The sequence below is a fragment of the Ailuropoda melanoleuca genome, chromosome 8 (genome assembly GCF_002007445.2).
Source record: "Ailuropoda melanoleuca isolate Jingjing chromosome 8, ASM200744v2, whole genome shotgun sequence".
Taxonomy (NCBI): Eukaryota; Metazoa; Chordata; class Mammalia; order Carnivora; family Ursidae; genus Ailuropoda; species Ailuropoda melanoleuca.
This window is the reverse complement of record NC_048225.1, coordinates 101,306,641-101,324,974: the sequence shown is the minus strand read 5'-3', so window position 1 is coordinate 101,324,974 and position 18,334 is coordinate 101,306,641. Positions and strand designations below refer to the sequence as shown.

General features: G+C 53.8%; 1 protein-coding gene across 2 annotated transcripts in view; it reads right to left on the bottom strand.

The window, feature by feature from the left end:
- Window positions 1-18,334, bottom strand: part of NAV1 (neuron navigator 1) — a 263,223-nt gene that overhangs the window by 229,928 nt on the left and 14,961 nt on the right. Inside the window, exon 1 of one of the 2 annotated variants that reach the window (XM_034667024.1) lies at window positions 10,572-10,713. The exons of the other annotated variant lie outside the window; for it this stretch is intronic. The gene's annotated coding sequence lies outside the window, so the exon portion shown is untranslated. Of the gene's footprint in view, window positions 1-10,571; window positions 10,714-18,334 lie in introns of those variants that run through there. 2 annotated transcript variants of the gene reach the window in all.

Sequence of the window (18,334 nt, the reverse complement as noted above, 5' to 3'; positions counted from 1 at the left end):
AAGAACAGAAATCAATACACTGAAAACAGAAAAACAAGGGTAATCAGTTTAACAAAGAGTTAATTCTTTAAAAAGATCAAGAGAATGGACAAATCTTTAGCAAGACTAACAAAGAAAAGAGCCAGAAGACATAAGTTACCAATATCTGGAATGAAACAGAATATCACTACGGATGCCGCAAACATCAAAAGGATAATGAGGGAATACTATGAGCAATTTTACACAAATAAATTTGACAATGTGGACAAAATTGATGAATTACTCAATACAAGCTACCATAACTCATCCAATATGAAGTAGGTAATTTTAATCACCTATAATTATTAAGGAGATTGAATTCATAATTTGAAAACTCTCCCAAAAGAAATCTCCAGGCCCAGATGGTTTCACTGGAGAAGTATGCAAACACTTAAAGGAGAATTAACACCAGTTTTACATCATGTGTCCCAGAAAAGAGAAAAAGGGAACATTTTGCTCTTTTTGAAACTTTCATGAAACTAAGAAGTGCCCCCAAGCAGACAGCAGAGGCCAGAATGATGTGGGGGCTGCCACAAGGCCCATCAGCTCGGTTTCCTTCTGCCTGAGACGGTGACGCTGTGCACACAATGAAAAGAGTCTGGGAGGATCTGGACTCGCAGGGCTGGTGGCGGTGGCGATGGCAGGCATGCTGGGGGCTCTGTGTAGTTTCTGGTAGTGGCAGCAGAGTTGATCTGAGCAGGCTCCTGGTGGCATGACTCAGACTGAGGTTCAAGACACCAGCTTCCCTTAGAACCTGCAGGTTTTCCAAACCTGGTTCTCCAGCCTTCCCACCAGTTCGGTGAGTTACCACTGTATCCTTTTAAAGTCTTTTTCTATGAGCGTAAGCAGGCTTGGGCCCCTCTGTTTGCTAGCAGGAGTACTACTGCTACAGGCGACCACCACAAGCTCTCCAGTTTGCCCACTCTGACTCAGAGGGCTCCTTCTGCCCGCACAGCTGCTCCAGCTAACTACCATCCAGCCCACACCCATCATCCTGCAAAGGCCATTTCTCATGCCACCTCCTCCACAGAGTCTTCTTGGATTTCTCTAGGGAAACAATGTCCCCCTCTTTGAAATTCCCCTGACTCTCAGGGCTAAATACTTCCCCCCTTAGATTATGGAATGTGCATGGCTTACTTTCTTTGTCAGATGGTGAGCCCCTGAGGCTAAACCCACATTTTTTTTCCTCTCCTGGGCTAGGCACACTGAAGAGTGCTCAATAAATGCCTATAAATAGGTCTCCAGTCTGCCCAGATTAGGGGTTCCTGGGATCCAGTCACCCCCCCCAATGGGATGTGCACTTTTGGGACACAATGCCCATGACTTTCATCATATGCCTGACACTATTCTACGTACTTCTCCTATATTAGCTCATTTAATCATTACAAGAACCCTAGGAGGTAGGTACTATTATTATCCTCATTCTATAGATGAGGAAACAAAGGCTCAGAGAGGTTAAATAACCTGCCCCAAGGTTACACAGCTCGGAAGAGCAAACTTCAGAATTTGCACCCACTGAATCTGGTCTCTGTGCACTCTCTGAGTGTAACACTGTACCGTAACAGCCCCTCCTGGAATCCCCTGGACACACTACTGGGGGCTGGGCCAGGGCAGCTGGAGGTCTGCTGAGAAGTTTCCCCTTCACCCCCCTCCCTCCCCCGGGGCAGGGTGGGGAGTGGCTCTGATACAGGGTTCTCAGAGTCAGTGGAGACCAGGGTAAGCCACCCAAGCTGCCAGGGCCAGTGGCTGGCAAGCCCACTGCTGAGCGGGTCTGGGTTTTCTTGTAGCCGTGCCCAGGGCAACCACATCTGGAGCCAACCACAGGAGAAAAGCAGGCTGGCCTGGGGCGGAAGACAAATCGGGCCTCCCGCTATCATTACGGAGGGCCCTGACTGCAAGACAGCAAGGAAGGTACACGCTGTGGGGATGCGGGGGAGGTAACCACAGCCCTGTTAGGGGCTGGGTAGGAAGAGCTGGGCCAGAGAAGAGGTAGGGCAGGAGCTGCAACTGGGTTTACCTGGGGTCACATGCCTCCCCCTTCAAATCTGGGAACGTGGCAAAGGTGCACGCACGTGTGTGTGCACGTGCCCATGTGTGCACACATACACTCTCATCAGGAGAGGAGAAATTCCCCGGGGGTTAGCAGCCGCATTCTGGGAATTCATTACTCCAGGGTCAGCTCCCCGTGGTCTGCCTTGGCGTGATATCCTGCTGTCTGTATGTCCTCTGAATCAGTCAGGGTGTCTGGCCTACATGGTAAATTCCTCAGGGACAGGCCCTGTGCCCATGTAATTCAATCTGAGCTTGACCAGTGCAAACAAACACTGTGTCAGGGCTTTAAGCAAAGTTTGTTTATTGACTTTCAAGGGGAGGGCTCGCCCATGGCACCTCCCCGGTGATGACCGTGGTTTCAGACCACATGGGCCCAGCGCTCTCTGGTGACAGCGGCCAGCTCAGGCTTCTCTGGGGCTGCTCTTGGAAAGAATGGGATGGGATAGGGAGGGGCAAGACCCAGACAGCCCAAGAGGAGATGGCTACCGGGCCAGAAAGAGAAGCGACTGCCAAGAAGAGCAAAGCTGGACACCTCCCCATGTCCCAGGGCATCTACTCAAGAAGTGAGGAGCTCACTGCTTCAGAAAAAAAGAAATCCGCGTGTCCTCCCTGCACCGTGTAGAGGGCTGTCTGCCTCACCTGTGGTCTCGTAAGGACTTCTTGGCAGCAGGTCAGACAGGTACCACTGTCCCCACTTCACTAATGGCACCAGAGGCCAAGAGGAATTAGAACCCAGGTATCTCGACTCCAGGTCTGGAACACGCCCTACCACACAACTGCTCTCGGGAGCCAAAGAAGCCAGCATGGGACGCACAGCCCTGCGGGCTGGAGGTATCTGACCACCACGGAACCCACCACGGAACCCACCACACGGCACACAGCAGGCCTCCGCCTTCAGGGGGCCGAAGAGCCCTGCTCCCCCAGCTTCCTCACTCCCCCATTGGAGATCCCATGCTTTTCTCCTTTAATCTCTGATCACACTCCCGTCCATGAACAACATGAATGGGACACTCTCTGAGCTGTTGCCAATTCCCAACGGGGGCACCAGGCACCGTGCGGACGCCCCTTCCCACGAGACAGCTGGACTGTCCGCTGCTGTTTCCACTCAGATTGTTTGTACCGTTTCCACCGTGATCAACAACCCTGCAGAGGACATTCTTGCAGCTCGATCTTTGTACACATTGCTGATCACTTACTCGGGATAAATTCCTATGTAATCCCACTTTAATGGTGGATAAACAAAACCAAAATAGGGAACGGAAATTTGCTGCAACAGAAAAAAAAAAAAAAGCTATAATAAGTGATTCTAGGCAAAACAGAAAGGCTGGCCAGGCCCCCAGACCTTGACTGTGGATAACTGAGGGGTCCCTGCAGTGACACTGCCGGGCTTCTGTAGCCAGCGACCCAAGACAGGTCCAGGGTGCTTACTCTGTGGTCCCCTTTCGTCTGGGATCTCAGATGGCGGGAGGACTGGTTCCTCAGCTATGCTGCTGGCACCCTGTCTGCAGGGTCTCCGTTCCCCCTGCCTGGAGCCTAGTAGTACCTGGAACATGGAAGGTGCTTGAAACATACTTGACATTGGTCTGCAAGCACCATCAGCCATGACGATATAGGAAAGGGAGCTGTCGTTAATTTATTGGGCACCTGCTATTGTCAGGCACTGTGCTAGGAGCCCTGCATCCATGACCACACTCATCATCTCACTGGATTCTCACAGCAATCCCACCTCTATGTTCACTTTACTACGGACCACGAGGCTCAGGGACGTCGGTCTGACTTCCGCCTCTCACACTGCAGGCCTGTGCAATCCCACTGGTGCGTCTAGAGACCCGGGACCCAGTGCCTCTGAGCCCACATGGCTCATGGTGCACGCTGACCACTCTGCCCTTTCCTAATCAGTGGCTGCCAGACCCAGCAGGCCCGATGCAGCCCTTGGCAGGGACAGAAGCAGGCACAGGGCACCTCCACCCTGGCGGAAATGGGTGCCTGAGATTCTGTAAAAGCTCAGGAAGCTGGAGGGCTCTGTTGCCTTAGCAACGAGCAACCAGGGTCAGCAGCAGAGCACGGGCGGCTGCAGGGCTGAATGGTAGAAAACAGGCCAGGCTGTCAGGCCTGAGGTTCCAGGGGTGGAGGACCCGCAGACGCCACATTCCTTCTGTACCTGGGCTTCCAGGAACAACCCTGCCTCTGCTCGGAGAGCAGATCCTGAGACACCATGAGGCTTGACTGCCTGGTGCCTCTTCCAAGTCAGAAGGGGAGAGACCCTCTAGCATCGGCCGGGCTGTAAACTGAGTAGAAAAGCTTTGTCCCACCCCCAGGGCACCAGGCAAACATCCCCACAGTCTCTCTGTGGTTCCAGCATACGCAGTCCTGAAGACTTGCCCTCTGTCCTCTCTAAGGACAGACTCCCAGCTGGCATGGGGCCTCTTCCCAGAGGCAGGCCTGTACTTCTCACCTGGGGGAACTGCAGAGGCTGGAGGCAAGGCTGGGGGGTGTAAGCGGACACCCCCTGGAATGAGAGGGGGACAGAATTCAGGGCTGTCTTGATGACCAAGCTCCTGGCGGCTGGGAGAAAGGGCCTGACTGCGGCAGCTGCTTCATCTTTGGGTTTGTGGGGTGTGCCCTGGGCCGAGCTTGCATGTAGGCCATGGGCTCCTACCAGGTAGGGAGGGAACATGCTTCCTTCCACCTGCTCCAATTTTTTGTTTGGTGTTTTTCAGGTCAGCTTAATCAGGACACAAAAGTGTCCAGAGGAGCTCCCACCCAGGGTGGCTGTAATATCTCTATCATAATAAATAACAAGTCCTATAAATAATAAATGATAAATCATAACATGTCAAACAAATACGGCATTTTACAGTGAACACATTTTTACGTACATTGTTTCATTTGGCTCTGAGAGAACCCCAGTGTAGGCAGGCTGGGTGGGATCTGCATTTCCCAAGTAAGACTGCAAATTTACAACGGCAGAAGCAAACTAACTTGCCCACTGCTTAGAAGCTAGAGATGTGGGTTTCTGCCTCCAAGCCTTCATGCTTTTTTTTTCTTAAAGATTTTATTTATTTATTCAACAGAGATAGAGACAGCCAGCAAGAAAGGGAACACAAGCAGGGGGAGTGGGAGAGGAAGAAGCAGGCTCACAGAGGAGGAGCCTGATGTGGGGCTTGATCCCATAACGCTGGGATCACGCCCTGAGCCGAAGGCAGACGCTCAGCCGCTGTACCACCCAGGCGCCCCCAAGCCTTCATGCTTTTTATGCTGCCACAGTCTTAGAAGATGTCCAGCTGAGCTAAGAGAGAACAGGGGAGACGAGGGGACTTTCACCCTGGAGGCCCCCTCCCCAGTGCACAGGACAGCGTCCCTCTCTTCAGGCTGCCCCACAAGGTAGTACAGAGAAATGGGCAGCTCCTTGAGACACTGCATGTTCCCCAGATAACAGCCCCCCCCAAAACAGTGCCATAAATCCTTTTCTCAAGCTTAAGGACTCAGCACTCTTCTCTACAACTCCCCACACACCCTACTGCTTTACGTGCAACCCCTGGATCTGTGGCGAGGACCTGACCCACCTAGGTTTGTGACAGATTTGTGATCTACTCTTCGGTGCTGTCTTGGGTCAATCACTCAGACTGTATGGATTCAGACCACACCTAAAATAGCAAAGATAGTGGAAATATACCTAAACGACCACAGATATTTCAAATAGGAAAAGAAAGCTTAGGTCAGGCCCATGGAAAGCTGCTGATCTTTTTGTGCTATGTGTTTATTTGGTTTTTTTTTTTTTAACCTTTTTTATTTATTTATTTATTGTTAACATTTTTGGAATACCATCTTAAAATCAGAGAAAAGTTTCCAGTTTTAGTACAAAGAACCGTGTTCCCCTAAACCATCTGAGAGTAACTCGCTGACAGCCTGCCATCGTCCCTGATTCCTTTAGCATTTCTCTCCTACAAGTCGGGACGCTCTGCATGACTGCCCTATGCACTGCATGCTCAGCAGATGAACACCAATGAGTCCTATCACTTAATCCTCATAGTCTTTGCCAGTATTACCACTTGTCTATAGTGCCCGGTACAGCAAAGAGACCCTGTTCAGATTCATGGACTGCATTTACTTGTCCTGTTTCTTCTTAGATAATTTTTTAAAGACTTTATTTATTTGAGAGAAAGAGAGCACGAGTGACTGTGAGCAAGAGTGGGGGGAGGGGCAGAGGGCGAGGAAGAGAGAGAATCTCAAGCAGACTCTGCACTGAGCATGGAGCCCAATGCGGGGCTGGATCCCACAACCCTGAGATCATGACCTGAGCCGAAACCAAGAGTCGGATGCTCAACCGACTGAGCCGCCTACGTGCCCCTCTTCCTAGATACCTGTTTAAACACAGACATAACCTTGGCAATCCAGAATGTCTTATATGGCGTCAGGTGGCAGGAGATCGTCGGTAATCTCAAAAGTGAAGAGAAGGGTGATGTATCAGCCAGAGAGGCCCATGGAACCCTTTGAGCATCCCCGGTGCTGTATAAACATGTGCTCTGAGATCCCTGGAGTCGTTGGCTTCAAGAACGGAAGGTGATGTTAGTGTCAGACGGCAAAAACCTTCCTAAACCAAATCGCCCCTCAGGCAGGACCTGGCCTCAGAGGCATCTGTCCTATAGCCATGAACCCCTGTTGCCCTGGGGTGGCAGGAGGTGGCCAGGCCAACTCCCAGTGGACTCACCTGTCACAGGAACCCACCCAACATCAGCCACAGACCTTGATGGGTTTGGTCTGAGCATCTCGGGCCAGGGCTGGCTGTTCACTACAGGCAAGCTTTTAGCCCTGAGGAGTGCTGATGGCTCTGAACAGAAGTCTTGGGGATAAGGGAACAGCCTGGATGTGTCCAGCATGGGGAGGAAATGAGGTTCTCCACAGGTGTCCTGCTAACAAATGGGAAGCATCTGGGAGGAGTGGGGAGCTGGGAGGCCTCACCCTGCACAGCTGTCTGGGCTCTGGGCCCACTTCTCGTGCCTTCCAGACTGACCTTCTTCCCCCAAGTCTGTCATTCAAGCCCAGTGACCTAGAGGGACCCCCAGAGCCTTCTGTGTGTGCACGAGGCACATCTGGACTTTCAGACCAGACAGACGCTCTAAGGAAGAGAGGGATCAATAAGCAGCCTGAGGACCAGAGACCCCTGCAACAGAGGCCTCTTTCCTGAGACAGGCTCTTGGGATGGGCCCTGTGCCAACATGCATTGCTTGTGTCATCTTACTGAATCTTCACAACAACTCGATGTAGTGCACATGATGAATGCTCCCATTTTACAGATGAGGTAACTGAGGCCAAGGAGCTAAAACTACATGCCTGACAGCCACAGTCATTATCAAACCCGTGTCTGCCTGAGCCCGTTATGCAGTCGGCGTGTTTGTGGTCATGTGTGTGCATGCAGCTACGGAGGCCCTGACGGGAACTGTATTGGACCCAGATGTGACGAGTACGTCACCACCTACAACTCGGAAAGAACACATACAGCACGCCACAGGGATTTCCGATGCAGCCGTGGGAGGTGCGGGGCAGTTTGCTGATGCTGTGTTAACAGGCAGGCTTTGAGCATTACAGGAATCAGAGCTCTAGGGTCCCAGGGCTGGCAGCCTAGATCTACCCATAGGAGACTGCTCACTTAGGAAAAGAAGAGCCGCCCCAGGACCACCACTGCCCTGGTGGCTCGCTCTGGGCTAGAGGAACAGGGGGAGGCCCTCAGCAGCTGCCCCCCACTACCTTTTCACCCAGCCCCTACAGTCTCCCTTCTCTTTGTCAGTCCAGGATGCCTACACTCAACTGCTCCTTTGACACACGGCCTGGGCAGCCCACAACCACACAACTTCCAGGCACTCACAGGAGGCCACACAGCTTGCTTTCCATCGCGGGGTCTTGATGGAGGTCTTGAAGGTGGTGATACACACCAAAGCACTCACTGGGGCTCAGTCTCCGGTTTTCATCCTTATATGGGTCAGTAACCTTTGCTCTGTACCGTACAGAGAAAGGACATTCTAGATGTGAGTGCAGGGGCCTCACAAATGCGGAAGGTGCAAGCCTTGGGTACAGACCCTGGGAAAGCAGCTGTCTATGGATTGGGAGGAAGTCACAGCCTCTCCTGGGTAGACACTGGTTGAGCTGGATTTGAAAAGAGATCCACCCCACTGTGCCTGACAGCCTTGGGCGCATCGATGCCATCCACACACACAGTGGATCCTCACTACCGGTTAAATTAGACCGAATGGATCCCTGCAGCACCTCCCTGAGGTCTGGTGCCAACAGACCCAAAAGGGGCGGCAGAGCCCATCCGACGACATCTGTCAAGCCCTGCATCTGGTCGCCCATTTCCTCCCGAGCAGGCCGTGAACCCCACTGATCTCTGCAGGTCAAGTTCCCTCTGGCCCAGCCCCAAGTCTGGGCACAGCCCCATCAGAAAAAACACAGAGATAACGCCCTGCACCAACAGAAGCTGGCTTTCCGGGCACAGGGTGGGATGTTTGTCAGTTCCCCCCCTGCAGCGGAGGGCTTTCCCATGGGGTGAGGCAGGAAGGGCAGGGTGTGGGGAGGGTGTGATGCGCAGATCCTAGTCAGAGTCCCGTGAAGAGCAGCTGGTTATGTCTTTTATCTTCCGGAGGCTGGGGTTGGTTGGTGGGAGAAGGCGACTATTCCAGAACACTGATGAAGTCATCACCCTGTGGTCTGGAGACTATAGGTGAGGAGGAATCCTAGATGGTTGAGCAAATGATGGCACATCGATCTTTAGAAATGTGAAAAATGATGCCTATAGAGCTCTGATAGGGAAAATACGGTGATCATATTAAGCAAAAAGGAAAACCAGGAACTTGTACACAGACTATGATACCAACTGTGAGGAGACAAACTTGCCTTAAAAAGGAGAAAAGAGGGACACCTGGGTGGCTCAGTTGGTTAGGCATCCGCCTTTGGCTCAGGTCATGATCCCAGGGTCCTGGGATGAGTCCCGAATCGGGCTCCTTGCTCAGTGGGGAGCCGGCTTCTCCCTCTGCCTGCTACCCTCCCTGCTTGTGCTTTCTCTCTCTGACAAATAAATAAATAAAATCTTTAAACAAAAGAGAGAGAGAGAGAAAAGACTAGAAGAAAATGTGAACAGAGTTTGCTTCTGGAGTGGGGGATTATGGCTATTTAATGCTTTTCCATTTTCCTGTGATGAGTTCTGTTAACCAGGAAAGAAAACCCTAGTTAAAATTCAGGGGAATAAAGGAACTATGGGTTGGGGGGCCTGTGGGGCACCGCTGCCACTTCCCAAGAGAAGAGGGGATCTGTGAGTGTGGGTGGGCAAGGGAAGAAAGCTGTGTGTGTGAAAGCTACTAGGGCAGAGACAGGATGGAGAACATATCCTCAAAACCACGTGACAGCTGAGTATCCCTGGACACTGAGGGGCAGAGGGAGCCAAGATGGGGGAGGAGGGAGCGTGCGGGAGACAGAGGTGGGGGTGGGGTGGGCTCAGTAGGAAGATCTCCTGGAGGCACTGGGCCTCCTCCAGGCCTTCACAGGGAACCGGGATGTACAGGAGCTGCTGCGTGTTCCGTGGGGCATGGGGAGGGGTCCTCAGAGAACAGAGTGAGCAGCTGAAGTGCGGGGACAGGTGGCCTGCCCCTTGGCCCCTTTGCAGAAACCATCACACACTGTTTGTCGGGAGAGTGCTGGGCGGTGGGGCAGAGTGTGCCCCTGGCACCCACAGGAAAGAGTGTGGGTATGATGGGGAGCATTAGGGGTTGTGGGGGAAGGGGGCACAGCCAGGATCTGAAAGAAAGGACCAGCCAGAGCCTTGACATGAAAGAGGGTGGCTGCATTTCAAATTGGTCTTTTAAAGAAAAGTCTGAGAGGTGCTGGGGGCATTTGGGTGTTAATTTTTGGTTCAGTTCAGTGGACTGGGGGTTGGGGGAAGGGTCTGGCGCCTATGAAATGCTGGTCTGAAGCCACGAGGTCCCTAAAGGTCAAATCCACCTCATCTTGTGGCCTGGGGTCCTGCCTGCAACTGTGCGGGCCTCAGTTTCCCCCAGAGAGGCAGGGGGTGAGTGACAGCCCTTCTCTCATGCTCAGGTCTCGGGGGCTCTGCTAATAAAAATGATTGTAAAACGCTTTGCAAATACTGAGGCTGCCTCACAACAGAAGCGACTCTTTCCCACAGAGGGGGTTCAGTTCCTGCAGGGACCCGCCTGGAACCTCTCTGCCCTCCGAAGAAGGGGCCCTTCTGTTCCCTTGTGATCTCGGTGAATGCTGTGTCCCTGGGATAGCCATGGGCCGGGCCCCATGCCCGCTGCTGGCAGCCGCTCTCACACAGCACAAGGGAAACTTTGTGTGTCCCCCAGGCCCGGAGTCACAGCTGCCAAGAGCGGGATCTGCTTCTCTTCTGCCAGAGGAGGAAATCGAGGCATGGGGAGGGAGAGTGACAGAGCCCAGTGGAAACCAGAACCTGCACCTTCTCCCTCAGGAAAGTGGCATTAATAACTTACAGAGTAATGATGATAAACAACACCAGGGGCGCCTGGGTGGCTCAGATGGTGAAGCGTCTGCCTTTGGCTCAGGTCATGATCCCTGGGTCCTGGGATCAAGTCCCACATCGGGCTCTTTGCTCAGCGGGGAGCCTGCTTCTCCCTCTGCCTGCCGCTCTCCCTGCTTTGTGTGCGCGCCCGCGCTCTCTCTTTCTCTGATAAATTTTTTTTAATCTTAAAAAAAAACAAAAACAAAAACAATAACTTAATATTCATGGAGCACTGAGTATGTGACAATCACTTTACAGGTATTAGCTTTTTAAAATATCTGTGTCCTCCTCCCAAGAACCCTTGACGATAGGGACCTTTCTTATTCCTTATGGGAGACAGAACAATGGACTCCAAAGGCATTGGTGCCCTAACACTCAGAACCCGTGAATATGTTACCCGAAGTGGCAAAGGCCCTTTGCAGATGTATTTGGCGTTAAGGACGCTGTGATGGGGAGATTATCTTGGATTATCCAGGTGGGCCCAATCGAATCACATGAGTCCTTAAAAAGCAGAGACCCCTTCCCACTGCAGAGCCAGAGACATGGCAGCGGGAGCGTGAGAAGGACCTGACCTGCCCTCGCTGGCTTTGAAGCCGGAGGAAGGGGCCACAGACCACGGAGTAAGACTGGCTTCTAGAATCTGGGAAAGTCAAGGGAACTGAATCAGGAGGCAACACGGCACCACCAACATCTTGATTTTAGCCTTGTGATACCCTGTGGGACCTTTGAGCCCCAGAGCCATGCAACGAGGAATCTGTGTTGTACCAAGCCACTGGGCCGGTGGTCATTTGTGACAGCAGCAACAGGAAACGAACACGCTCCTCTTTCTAGGTAAGGACACTGAGCCTCTAAAGGGGAAGGCCTCCTGGCTAGAAAGCGGGGGAGCAGAGCCTCCACCATTCCTCCCCATGCAGGAGCGGATGCCTGCTCGGCGCGAGGCTCAGGGACCCCCAGCTGCACAGTCAGCCTGCACGGCCTCTGCCTGTCCCAACTGCGGCATCCTGCCCTCCAAAGCCCTGTCTTTTCCATGCGTCTTGTCCTGCTGCCCTTCCAGCCCCCACAGACAGGGGAATCAGCACCCTCACGCTGCAGATGGGGAAACTGAGCTTAGAGCAGAGGGGTGACAGTCACAGGTGGCCTCCGCTTCCCTGGCCCACTTTCCTTCAGGTTTGGCGGGTTCTGGGGCTCCCCTTGCTGTGCCCATGGCACCTGAAGCAGACACGGGCAGCATCTGGGAGTCAGGGCCTCCAAGTACGTGCCCCCTGGCCCAGGTCCAACAACTTCTCCCAGGCTAGGCGACGCCAGAGAAAATCATGTCCGGGCGGTGACAGCCTGTGCAAGGGAGCGGGCGGCCGTCTGTCGGCCAGGCTGGGTGCCGGGTCCGGAGGCTCTCAGAGATTTCTCTGGGAGACACAGGCTTCCTGCTGCTGGGTGGGTGCACAGGAGGCCAGGAGGCGTGAGACCGGGGCAGCTTGGACATGCTCAGCATGTCCGCACTCTCCTGTCACCTCTCAATTAGTCCGTCACTCCCCCTGTACATCCTCCCTTACGATTTCGCCATGAGACCAGGACAGTTCAATCAGGGGCCGTCCTAATACTCATAACCGTGTATTCCGGCAAAACCCATTACCTAGCTGATCCGGCCACCCCCCTGTGCTGTTTGCAGCCCCACTTTTCAGCAGAGGAAACTGATGCTCAGAGAGATGGTCCGAGATCATCCCGGCAAGGAGGGTCCGGGATCTGAACTAAGGTGTCTGACTTCAGAGCCCACCTTCCCTCCTGGTGACTCACTGGTCTCTCATTGACAAACACCACAGACAGGACCTGTCCCACCCCTCCCTGCCTCCCCCCTCCAGGCCAGCTCACCTCCATCTATCCACCCCAGCCCAGGAGAGCACATCAACAGCCTGGGAGTCCCGCTGGGCTCAAACAGAAAGAGGTGGCCACAATCGACTTGTGTCTACTCTCAGAATGACCTGCTACGGGACGCTTCCAGCCCCACTCAGAGGGAAAGGAGGCTGGTGTGAGAAGGCAACTTCACCACGCAGTCAGGCCCTGCCAGGGTCCCTTCAGTCTTTTCCTGCTGAGATGCCGCTGTGCCCCATGGGAGGGCAGCCCTGTCCGGCCAGGCCTGGCCCACCAACCCATGTGGCCCAGCTGCTGGCGGGCTGCTGTGCTGGAGGGTGACTCACGGAGCCTGGAATCCCAAACCTTCCAGGCCTCCACCCATCCCAGCCAGCCCGGCATCTGCCCTCCAGATGTCTCCACTTCAGAAACACCTTCTGCCAACAAGGACCCAACACCAAGGTCAGGGGGCGTCCTTGATGCCTGAAAAATGCCTTCAGAGCCCACCGAGTAGGTGGGATTCATTACCTGCCCTCCTTGGCGAATCGATGATTCTCAAACCTAACTGCCCTTAATTCTTAGGTGTCTTTGCTCCAACCTCGGTCCTCTTATTCCACACCGGTGCTCACTTGCCCGAGGGCCTAAGCAGAGGCAGCTCCCAGTCTGATGGAGGAGACGCAGCCCTGCCTTCAGCGAGCTCCCACTGCGATGGGCAAGGCAGAACCTCATGGAGGCTCAAGGATGAGTGTGGGAAACAGAGCCCTGGCTCTCCAGTCAACCCCACACTGATGGGGCAGACAGAGCCCTGCCCTCAGGGAGCCCATAGTCTGATAGGGGGAACATTTCTGTCTCTGGTTTTCCAGGGTCTGGAGGAAAAAGGCCTCAGAAGAAAGACCTAGAAACCTAAATGGTGGGAAGTAAAACTAACCCTTATTGTGTGTTTTTTGTAAGTGAGCTACTCTGCAGGTCGAATCTTCTCCAGTCTTCACCACAACCTCATAGAGGGTCAGGGAAACTAAAGCACTGTGGTCAGTTACGCAGCTAGAACGCCGCAGCACCAGGAATCACAGCCAGGTCTGTGTGCGCTCACATCCCGCTTCTGTAGAATACCGCCTGGGATGCGGACAGAGGCCTCACCTTTGTTCCCACCATGCTTTAGGCTGGGGGCTGCTCCTTCCTGTACGCAAATCACCATTCTCACAATATCGAAGAATGACTACATTTAGGACAACCTCAGTGGTTGACAACATCCCACTGTCCCAGCAGCAGGTGGGACTGCCAACACAGTCTCTTTATTTAGTTATTAAAGATTTTATTTATTTATTTATTTAAGTAAACTCTCCACCCAAAGTGGGGCTCGAACTTTTACCCCCAAGATCAAGAGTCATGTGCTCTACCAACTGAGCCAGCCAAGCGCCCCCAACACTGTCTCTTTAAAACAAGGAGAAGGGGGTGCCTGGGTGGCTCAGTTGGTGAAGCGTCTGCCTTCGGCTCAGGTCATGATCTCAGAGTCCTGGAATTGAGCCCCATAGCGGGCTCCCTGCTCAGTGGGGAGTCTGCTTTTCCCTCTCCCTCTGCCTGCTGCTCCCCCTGCTTGTGCTCTCTCTCTCTCAAATAAATAAATGAAATCTTTGAAAGGAAATAAAAAAACCCAAAAAAAACAAGGAGGACTCACAGCAGAACTCCCATCCTCCCAGCAAGTTCTGTCGCGTGTGAGCTTTGCCCACTACAGAGGCTCCTGTGGTCAAGGACTCTTTGGGGCCTGAACAAGAAAAGGTTCGGTGCACCAAGGCCCCACCCCATGTGAGCCCCAAGCCATCCCTGGATGAAGGCTCGGCTCGGGACCTCTGGAAAGAATAATGACTGGGGAGCATGACGGGAAGGCCTGTGGTAGCGGAAAATGCAAGAGAAGTGCTGAATATGCTCCCCGAGCCCACTGTCTGTACTGTGCCACCCAGGCTGGCCTAGAACAGCAGCCTGGCCTTCCCATCACTGAGCCAGAGCCCTGCGAGGCCTCGGGGCTCATGGCACAGATCCCGAAGCTCTCTGTGGCTGCTCTGGCCCCGGAAAGGGGCTCTGCAGAGAGGGGAGACGGAAATGCTGCCACGCGGCAACAGAGATCCAGATTGTCGAGACCTTGGTTTCTTTCCATGGGAACAGTGACTTGGGCCCTGAAGGAATGGGAGACAGGGTTTCATTAAATCCCTGCCTCTCGGGGCCTGCTAGGGGTAAGGAACCCAGGGCCCAGGGCCAACCCCAGCTCCTCTCCTGCCTCATTCTGCAGCGCGTCATTCCCCTTGGCACCCCAAACCACCGCAGATGCAGGCTCACTGGGCTCCTGCCTGTGGATCCCTGGCCCAGGAGAGCCACCAGCCTAAGTGGTTTGGGGGGGGCCTCTGCCCATCTGGAACGGGGCACCCCAAACCGCCCCAGATGCAGGAAGGCTGTGCTGATGGTGGAGGAAAGGCTGGTCCTGGCCAAGAGCCTCACAACTGAAAGGGGAGAAGATCCCAGAATAAGAACCCAGGCTGGAAAATCTCTGACCTTTTGCTCTTGCCAACCAACAGCCTTCTGGTCTGCTCCATAACCTTCACCCAAAATACTTAATGAGCTTTATCTCCTGAAACACAAAGCCTTCGAGAGAGAAGGTAAGAATGTTGTATTTTGGTGGGGAGGTGGTATCACTGGCAGTGGGAGCCAAAATCAAGAATAAGAGACTTTTTGGTGCCACCCAGGAAACTGGAGGCACACCTGGCTCCCAGGGAGACAAATACAGCTTGCTCCCCCATGCTGCTGAACCTCCCAGCTGACCCATCCTGCCAGGCCATCCTGCAAGGGCAGGCCTCCCCCCCCCAGCCCCAGAACCTGCCGTCCCCAGACCTTCTTTCAGTCTGGAGAAGACGGGATATGCGCAGGGCCTGCTTCCCTGGCCCAAAAGATGCACAGCTGGCAGCTGTCCGCGCAGGAGAGGAGGGCGTGGGGATCCGGCTGGCTTCTGCTGGGCAACTGCGCCCTCTGGTGGTAGCAATAGGAAAGTGCAAGGACATGCAGACAAAGGGCGAGCCAGATCCCCTTCTCCCTTTCCCAGAATCCCTCTATGCAGCCTCTATTAAGCACCTATTGGCGGAAGGCACTGGGCCCTGCGCAAAGAGAAGTGGACAGACACCACCCTGTTCTCGAGGGCTTCTAAACGAGAATCACGCAGGAGAGAGGCAAGCAGTCCTTCCACAGCTCTGGCCTACCAGGCCTTCCCTTCTGTGACGAATACTACGGAGGCAAACCCGCTCCCCTCTGCCCACAGGTGAGACCCCTTGGCCACCATCTGGGCCACAGCACGCTTCTCACCTCCTTCAAAAATTTCTCCCAGTTCTTGTCTGGGAAGCCAACTCTGCCTAGGGGCCCTGAGCCTCCCCCATCCCACCCTGAGGCCCCAAGGCAGCAGCTCTTCAAAGAGTCACTGGTGGCTTACGTCGGTGTGCCAATCTGTAGCATCAGATCTCCGACTGCACTGGGAGCTTCCCAAGGGCAGGAGACAATGGATAAAAGGCAACGTTTCCTGAGAACCCATGTCATGCAGGCACCTATGATCACCATCTCATCGAAGGCTCCCAGCAGACCTGAGCTGGCAGAACCCAAAATAGCCCCAATTATAGAGAGGAAACTCAGGCTCAGAAGGTCACAAGGCTTCACTGACAGCCACGACTTGTGAAACAGCAGCACTTCCCACGCCCGGCGCCATGCTAGCTGTGTTACATGGCTTATCTCATTCGGTTCTCACACCAGCCCCACGAGCTAGGTTAAATGATCCCCATTTCACAGATGAAGGCATTGAGGGAACACGTAATTTACACAAAGTCACGCAACTAAAACGTGGCAGAAGGACAAGAATCCTTATTCTCCTCCGTTTTTTGGACAGCCAGGCCTCCTCCTCCTCCTTCCTGCCCCTCCAAGCCCCTCACACAGAGCTCTACACCCACCCTGGACACTGCCCAGCACACAGCTTCGTTTCCAAGGCCCCGGAGCAGCCCTTTCATCCGACTCCAGCAAACCCCAGACTTGACACATAGATGCAGCCACCTGCTTCTCTTCATTCCCTCCCCTTCTAATGAAACAAAAACCCTGCTTGACATTTCTCGGTATTGTTACGGTAAAGGGACTGGATTCCAGCCAGCTATGCCTGGGCTTTCATTGTTTATTCTTTCCAGTCTGAGTGGCATGGGCAAGGTGGGCCTCAGTTTACCCACCTGAGAACTGGGAAGATCAAGAAATATCCCCTGGCATTTGATTACCAGCAGAGGAAGGTGCCAACGTAGAGGTTGTAGCTGAGTGGGCTGGAGGCAGCGGGGTGATTTCTGACTGCGGTTCTCCCTTGGGGTGACCCAGGGGGACCTCTGGGACCACAATCAGCTTTGCAAGTGATCTTCACATGGAGAGTTAATAAAATCAAGGCTTACTGGGGGCCCTAAGGGGAAACTTAAGAGTCAGGGCACGTGACTGGGCACACAAGCATCAGGATGCATCTGACGGCTGTCCCATGGGCTGGACCGGGAGACACTGGGCAAGGGCATACCCCAACTTTTGTCCTTTGTTCCAAAACTACGAAGCACTGTGTCACAAAAAGGGGAGCACAGCAGCTGACATTTGCCCAGATTCCTCAGAAGGTGCCAGGATCCTGTGAGTATTAATCCCATCCACCCCAGATGAATGACAGGGGTTTAAATGCAGCGTTTCAACATCACTATTGGTGGCATGGGAATGCAAAACAATCTCAACTTGACACCCAAGCAGAACTCTCTGGAGCTTCCTAACAGAAATGACAGTCTGTTTTTACCTCAGGCCCCTTCAGCCATGAAGAGGGGCCCTGAGGTCTGGCAGGATCGTGGAGGGCCAGGGAACCAAGAGTCGGGGCTGCTGGGTCCCTGGCTGACTCACCATTGTCCCTGCCCCAGGGACGAGCCTGCTGGTCTGAGCTTTTGCCTGTGACATGTGCCACTGCAGAGACCTCAACCGAATTAAGCCTGTTTCTACAGGGGAAGATTAATGACTTTCTAGGGCTCTTCAAGGAGATGGCACTTGTGAACCTAACATGTTTTCCACGCAGGGGAGGGAAGGACGACAGTGCTCTCTGCTGGCCAAGAGAGGGCAATTCTCCAGAAAGCTGGCCCCAGGGACTGGCCCAGAGTCTCCATGAAGGGGATAAAGGCAGCTCCCCAGACCCCTCCTGGAGGCTGGGGTTGGACAATGAATGGGGCTAGGAGAGCAGAGGTGAGGAGTGGGGTATTTCTTACCCCTGCTTTAAATGCCTTTGCACCCAAGGGCACTCACTTCTGGGAGGTCTTTCCTGCCTCCTCCAGAGCTACAATTCCCTCTTCTGCCCTCCAACAGCCCTGAGCTGCCTCCAGTGCAATCACTGGCTTGCTCACCTGACCCATTTTTATAAATGAGCCTTCCACTGCTTGTCCGAGCCCCTAGCACAGCCCCGAAGTCGGGCAAATGCTCAGTGAATGAATGAACGGACCAGTGAATGAATGAATGTGGCACTTTCAATCCTCTCTCTCAACCTAAATTGAGAAATCCCAAGTCTCCCAGCCCCAATCCCTCCTGGGCCTTCCTCACTGGATGTTCTCACGGGGTTCCTGAATGGCGGACTCCAGACGGAGCCATCTGCCTGCCAGCCACACACAGTGGCACGAAAGCCACCACTGACGCCCCATTAGCTGCCTCCTCAGTGCCTTTCCTCCAGCACCCGGGAACCCATCTGGCTCCAGAATCCCTACCTAACCTCTCCCTTTCCTGGCCTCTCTTTCGGAAACACCTTTTTCCTGCCTCATCAGGCTGCTGTGTTTCCTGCATGGGAAGACATGATTGGAGAATGCTATTTTTAGAAGG